We start from the raw sequence: 7,111 nt of genomic DNA, 5'->3' as shown, positions 1-7,111 counted from the left end.
ACTAAGATCCCACATACCGCGAGGCAAAAAAATAATAATAATAATTAACACCAGAACTCTGACCTACCACCTCTGTGAGCTACCCAAGAAACCAACCCCCTTACCTACAGTAAAAAGCCCAGGAAGCCAGACTGCTATCTCTAGTCACATTCCAGGAAGCTAAACAGTAACTTTTATAGCAGTTGGTTCCAAATGACGAGGACTGGATCAATAACTAACAGCTTCCCTGGTTTTTGTACCTGCTTCTAATTAGGACCAACCAACGAAAGTCAAACATGCTCCCCTCCAAAGAAGGCATACCAGATATCTTCCTTTTTCCGCTGTAAAACTCTCGCATTCCTCTGCCTGTCTTTGAGTCTCTACTGAAACAAGTGACAGTGACTGTCTCATTTGCTCTAACAAGCTCTGAATAAATAGCCTTGCCTGTTTTCATTTGGTTGGTCTTCATTTAGTTTCAAAGATACAGTTAATGGTAAATACTTTTCTGTAGATTCTGCTTATTTTGACTAGCTACTGTATTGTGTGGCTTTCCTCTCATTATTTGCTATTAAAATTTATTATTCAAAATTCACTAAGTGAAGGTAACAGGAATTTAAACTTAAAATGATGCTTTTCAGATTATCAGTGCCACACGAAGAAGAACTTTCTGATTCCTAGAGCTGTTGAAAAGTGTAATGGGTTTCAGGTGGAGGGTCAGAGGGTATTGGAAGAAAATTCTCCTTTGTGATTGTATAGATCTGTGCTGTTCAATACAGTAGCCACTAACTACATGTGACTACTGAGTACTTGAAAGGTGGCTAGTCCAAATGAATATGTGCATTACAGGGAGATCAGCTCGGTGCTTTGTGATGACCTAGAGGGATGGGATAGGGAGGCTCAAGAGGAAGGGGATATGGGGATATACGTATACATGTAGCTGATTCACTTTGTTGAACAGCAGAAACTAACACAACATTGTAAAGCATTTATACTCCAGTAGAGATGTGGGGAAAAAAACCAACCCCGAATGAACTTTTTGGCCAACCCAATACATGTAATAGCAAAAATAAATAAATAAATAAGATGTGCTTTAATTGTAAAATAGCCTGAATTTTGAAGATTTGGTATGAAAAAAGTGAATGTAAAATATGTCATTAATAACTTCATAATGATTATATGCTGAAGGAACAATGTTTAAGACACACTGAGTTAAATAAAACACTTAAAATTAAAAAATAAAATGATGCTTTTCATATGCTTCTAACATTTATACTCCTAAAGTTACTAAAGCTTAAAACTTTAGGATATCTTATATTACATAATAGTGTTAATAAATTTGACTTCTTATTTTACAATGTTGCTAGAGCTGCCTGCAGAGTTTAAACAACCAAATATGATATTAGTCTGAAATAGATATTCTCTGTGACATGTGTCTTGTGTGTGTGTGTGTGTGTGTGTTGGATGGGGATGTTAGGGGTAAGGAACGTCATTATGTGATTTTGAAAAACCTATAAAATGATCATTTACGCTACTTACTAATATGTTCAAATAGTAAGTTTCATATTAATTAAGGTTTTGCATTATTGGAAGCAACCTGTAAGAACTTTTAAAATATGCTGTTAGGTTCAGCTCATGCTCTTTTTGAAAAAAAGGAAAAAATAATCTTACTTTTTTGTAACATGGGATTGCTTTTCCTTTTGTTTCTAATTCCTGTATTAGGTTTGGACATCAGGGATTGGAGTCCTTTGCAGATTCATCTACATAGTTTTCTACCTTTTGGTTTGTTCTAGAGAGAATTATAAACAATAGAAATCATCTCCTTAAGAAAGTTTAGAAAGATTCATTTGTGAACCTTTTGAGTACAGAACCTTTTACAGGATAATTGTTCGAGGGTTTTATGTCTTTTTATTGTTGTTGTTCTTTTCCTGTTTAATCAACTTTGGTAATATATTATTTTTCTTCCAAATTGTCTTTTAATTCAGTACTTTCAAGTTTTTTACTATGTTATTTATCATGTCTGTTACTTTGAATTATTTAAAATTTCCAGATGTATTTTTAGAGAGTTTTCCAATAACTGGTATCTCTTTTGTACTGATTAGCACAACCAGAGGTTTATCGCTTATTTTTTTCCCAAAGAGAAAGCTTTAGATTTATTCTTTCTCTTCTTCTCTGATGAGAGAGAAAATAAAACTCTTACAGGTATCATCTTCTAACATCAAGATTACATGGAAACTGGGCTTCTCTGGTGGCGCAGTGGTTAAGAACCTGCCTGCCAACGCAGGGGACACGGGTTCGAGCCCTGGTCTGGGAAGATCCCACACGCCGTGGAGCAACTAAGCCCATGCGCCACAACTACTGAGCCTGCGCTCTAGAGCCTGCGAGCCACAACTACTGAGCCCACGTGCCATAACTACTGAAGCCCATGCGCCTAGAGCCCATGCTCCGCAACAAGAGAAGCCACCGCAATGAGAAGCCCACACGCTGCAACCAAGAGTAGACCCCACTCGCCACAACTAGAGAAAGCCCGCGCGCAGCAACAAAGACCCAATGCAGCCAAAAATAAATAAATAAAATAAATAAATTTATTTTTTAAAAAAAGAACCAATGCTCAAAAAAAAAAAAAAGATTACATGGAAACTACTTTAAAATAAATGGGGAAGGGGATCATTCCAATCCTAATTATAAAATGAGAACTAAAAATGGATGGAGCTATATTGCTTAGGAGATGGATGAAACTGCTGTAATAGAGACACTAAAACAATAGTGCCTTAAAAAAATTATAGACAATTATTTCTCATAAGCCCTTCTAAGAAACTTAGAAAACTAGGCTTCTTCTAAATGACTACTCTACCATCTCTAGGGCATTTTCCTCCTCTCCATGATTCAAGATGGCCATCAACCACATCTGTATGTCAAACAGCAGTAAGAAGGGAAAAGTGTATAAAATGTCCTTTCTTTTAAGGGCACAATCCAGAAGAGGCATGAGTCACTTCTGCTCATATCCCACTGGACAGGTCTTAGTCATATGATCACTGCTATCTACAGGAAGACTGGGAAAAAAAAACATCTTTATGCTGGGAGGGCAATATTCCCAGCCCAAAATCAGGGATTCTGTTACTACAGAAGCAAAGAATAGATATAGGGAGGTAACTAGCAGTCTCTGCCATAGGAGATAAGAGAGGATTCGCAATGTCACGGAGAATGCCACCCAAACAGGTGAAGCAGATTGTGACATGAACAATGAACCTCCCCCCACCTCGCTGAGTTGGACTATAGACAGCAATGAATTTTATCCATTTACCCCATTTCACTACAGGACAAAATTTAATCTTGGGGGTGGAAATGATAAGCAGTAATAGCTTACCTGGATATGCTGGATAGAGCTGGAGACAAGGGACTCTAACTGCTCTGATTATAGGTTTTTATGTTTTCAATTTCTTTGAAGAACATAATAAACATACAGTATAACAAATCAAACAATACAAATATATAGAGAAAGCTAATTCCTCAGCCCCTACGTTCCAAAGTAACAAATATAAATAGGCTAGTATCTATTCTTCCATATAATTCCCCTGCCTCCGTGTAATCATATATAAAATCATATAAGGACCATTCACATTTAATATGATTATTAATATAGCTGGGTTTAAATCTCTCATCTTGCTATTTGTTTTCTGTTCATCCCATTTATTTTCTTCTTTTCATCTTTTCCTGCCTTCTTGTGGATTAATTGAATATATACGTATTTTTAATAATTTTATTTATTTATTTATGGTTGTGTTGGGTCTTTGTTGCTGCACGCGGGCTTTCTCTAGCTGCAGCCAGTGGGGGCTACTCTTCCTTGTGGTGCGTGGGCTTCTCATTGCAGTGGCTTCTCTAGTTGAGGAGCACAGGCTCTAGGCATGCAGTCTTCAGTAGTTGTGGCCCACAGGCTCAGTAGTTGTGGCTCAAGGGCTCTAGAGCACAGGCTCAGTAGTTGTGGCACCTGGGCTTAGTTGCTCTGCAGCATGTGGGATCTTCCCAGACCAGGCTCGAACCCGTGTCCCCTGCATTGGCAGGTGGATTCTTAACCACTGCGCCACCAGGGAAGCCCTATTTATTTTCTACTTTATCAATTTATCCTCCAAACTTATCATTTTCTTTCTATCCTTTTTCTTTCTGTTAATTTCTTTGGGTTTAGTTTGATGTTCTTTTTCTAAAATTCCTAATATGGATGCACAAAAATAAACAGAGTAAAATAATAAAGGCAACTTCTATGTTGAAGAAGAAGAAATTCTGCAAGTCAGAAGAAAATGAAATGCTTCTTTTTAAGTGCTGAAAGAAATAAACAAAACAAAATAAAATCCTGTTGATGTAGAATTCTCCAGTGGACTCCCTGAGTTGAAGGACTGAACCTGAGAGTCCAGGGAGACCAAAGTAGTTAGAGTTCTCAGGACAGGGTGCCAGAGAGGGCTATAATAATGATGATGTCATATAATATCATTTGAAGATAGATTATGATAAATTAAAATGGATGCCGTGAATCTAAAAGAACGACTAAAGTAAGAAAACAACGAGTTATCGTTAATAAGCTGACGAAAGAGATAAAATGGAATTGCTATAGACTGCATATTTGTTTCCCCAAAATTCAAGTGTTGAAACCTAACCCCCAAAGTGATGGTATTAGGAGGTGGGGGCTTTGGGAGGTGACTAGCTCATGAGGGTAGAGTCCTCGTGAATGGGATTAGTGCCTTATAAAAGAGACCGGAGAGTCTGAGCCTGCATGCCACAACTACTGAAGCCTGTGTGCCACAACTACTGAAGCCCGTGCGCCTAGAGCCCACACTCTGCAACAAGTGAAGCCACTGCAATGAGAAGCTTGCGCACCGCAATGAAGAGTAGCCCCCACTCACCACAACTAGAGAAAGCCCATGCGCCGCAATGAAGCCCCAACGTAGCCAAAAGTAAATAAATAAATAATATATTTATAAAAAAGAAAATAAAAGTAGAGAAGGTCAAAAATCCAGAAGACCTAGTTGAGAATGACAAAATTATATTACTTTTTGAAGATATAGGAGAATATCTTCATGATTTTAGAATGTGGAAGAGAATTTCCTAAGAAGAACAGAAAAACCATTAACTATAATGATTGATAAGTCTGTATCAAAAGTAAGGACACGGTCAGAGGATGAATGAACTAGCCATAGAATGGGAGAAGATATCAATAATATACATAACTTCAAAGCACATCTGCAGAATTAAGAATGCCTACAAATCAGTAAGAAAGAAGCAGATGATGCAACAGAAAAAAGAAGAGGCCAAAAACACTCGAGAAGGCACTTTCAGGAAGAGAAACCCCAGATGGACAATTAAGGACACAAAAAGGTGCTCGACTTCAGTAATGATCAAGGAAATGCAAATTATAAACACCAGACTGGCACTGGCAATTCCAAGGATGAGCAGGGCTGTAAAATCAGTAGAACCCTAATTACCGGAGGAAATTAATACAACCACATGGGGCAACATTTTGGTATTCCCTAGTGAAGTTGGACGTGCATATACCCCGTGCCCCAGCAATTCCACCTTCAGATATATACCACTAAGCAGGAGTTTACAACCTCAGCACCATTGACTTTTGGGGCCAGATAATTCTTTGTTGGGGGCTGGGGGCTGTCCTGTGCATTGCAGAACGCTTAGGAACATCCAGATGCACGTGCACCCTCCACAATTTTACTACCAAAAATTTCTCCAGACGTTGTCAACTATCCTCGGGGGAGGGAGAAGAAGCAAAATTGCCCCCAGTTAAGAACCTCTGGTTTAATCCAATCCGGTAGCTTATGTAAATTGGGCAAGGAATTACAGCCTCATCAGACTAGAGACTTAGATAACAGGCAACTTGAATCCTGAATACATGGCTTGCAAGGTAGCATTGGCTTTCCTTTACCCATAGCCAAAAACGGGGCCATCTTCCACGGGAACTGATGGGGTTCCTTCAGCATCTCCATTTGGAGAGCTGACCTTGGAATCCCTAAAGCAACTATTAAACGGGGTTTCTCCAAACTAGTGGTTACCAGTGGGAAGAGAGAAGGGGGGAGGGGCAAGATAGGGGTAGGGAGTTCAGAGGTATAAATTATTCGGTAAAAAATAAGCCACAAGGATATAATGTACAACATGAGGAAGATAGCAAATATTTAATAATAATGATAAATGAAGTATAACCTTTAAAATTTTTGAATCACTGTATTGTACACCTGTAACTTGTATAATATTATACATCAACTATACTTCTATCAAATATAGTAATAATTATAATACAAAACAAGCAAATAAACCAACAGGGTTTCTCACTCATTTCTTTGAGAAATATTGCCCAGGAGAGCAGCTCCAAATCTCACATTCTGTCTCAAATCTCTTTGCAAACATGGAAACTCACCCACATGATAAGGTAGCCCCATGCTTTCTTGAGACAATAACAATTTAATGATTAACCAATGCCAGCACAGTTAAAATAACACAATGCCAACACTACTAAGCCCCAGATTTCAGTTATATGAGCCCCTGTTATCATTAAGCTTCAACTGAGAAATCAGTGTCCCATAACGAAATCTCCTCTTAGAAAAATTTAAATAACTAAATCTCTTATCCTTAACTTGAAAAAACTCTGCATAACCCCACGCATGTGGGTCTCAGGCGCCTAGATAAAAATCTGCCTTCCTTCTTTTAAAACCTGCACTGTTTTCCATTAAAACTAATGTTTCCTTCAACATCTCCAGAGGTGGATTAATCCTCCCCCAAGGCTATTGTGTTCCCACTTTTCCAAAACCCCAACAAGTCAACCGTTTATCTGAAAAACACATGGCAGCTGTGAGGAGCTTAGAAGTCACCACTCTATCCGCACAACAAGTCAAAAGCTGAACTGAAAAATCAACAATCTTCCCAGATTCATCAGAAAAGTGAGGTCACAGGGCAAGCCACTGCCCCCTAAATTAGAAAGACAGTCGGGTGAATACAAAGAAACAGAACTTACCAGAGCAGAAACCCACAAGCAGAAACCTCCAAGGGAGCCAGTTCCGGGGCAGGAAAACCTGGACTGTAATTGATGAATTGCTGGAAGCTCCAGTGTGGATGAGTCTGAGAATCAAAAACTCCATGG

The sequence above is a fragment of the Globicephala melas genome, chromosome 15 (genome assembly GCF_963455315.2).
Source record: "Globicephala melas chromosome 15, mGloMel1.2, whole genome shotgun sequence".
In the NCBI taxonomy this organism is placed as follows: domain Eukaryota; kingdom Metazoa; phylum Chordata; class Mammalia; order Artiodactyla; family Delphinidae; genus Globicephala; species Globicephala melas.
This window is presented reverse-complemented; position numbering follows the sequence as displayed.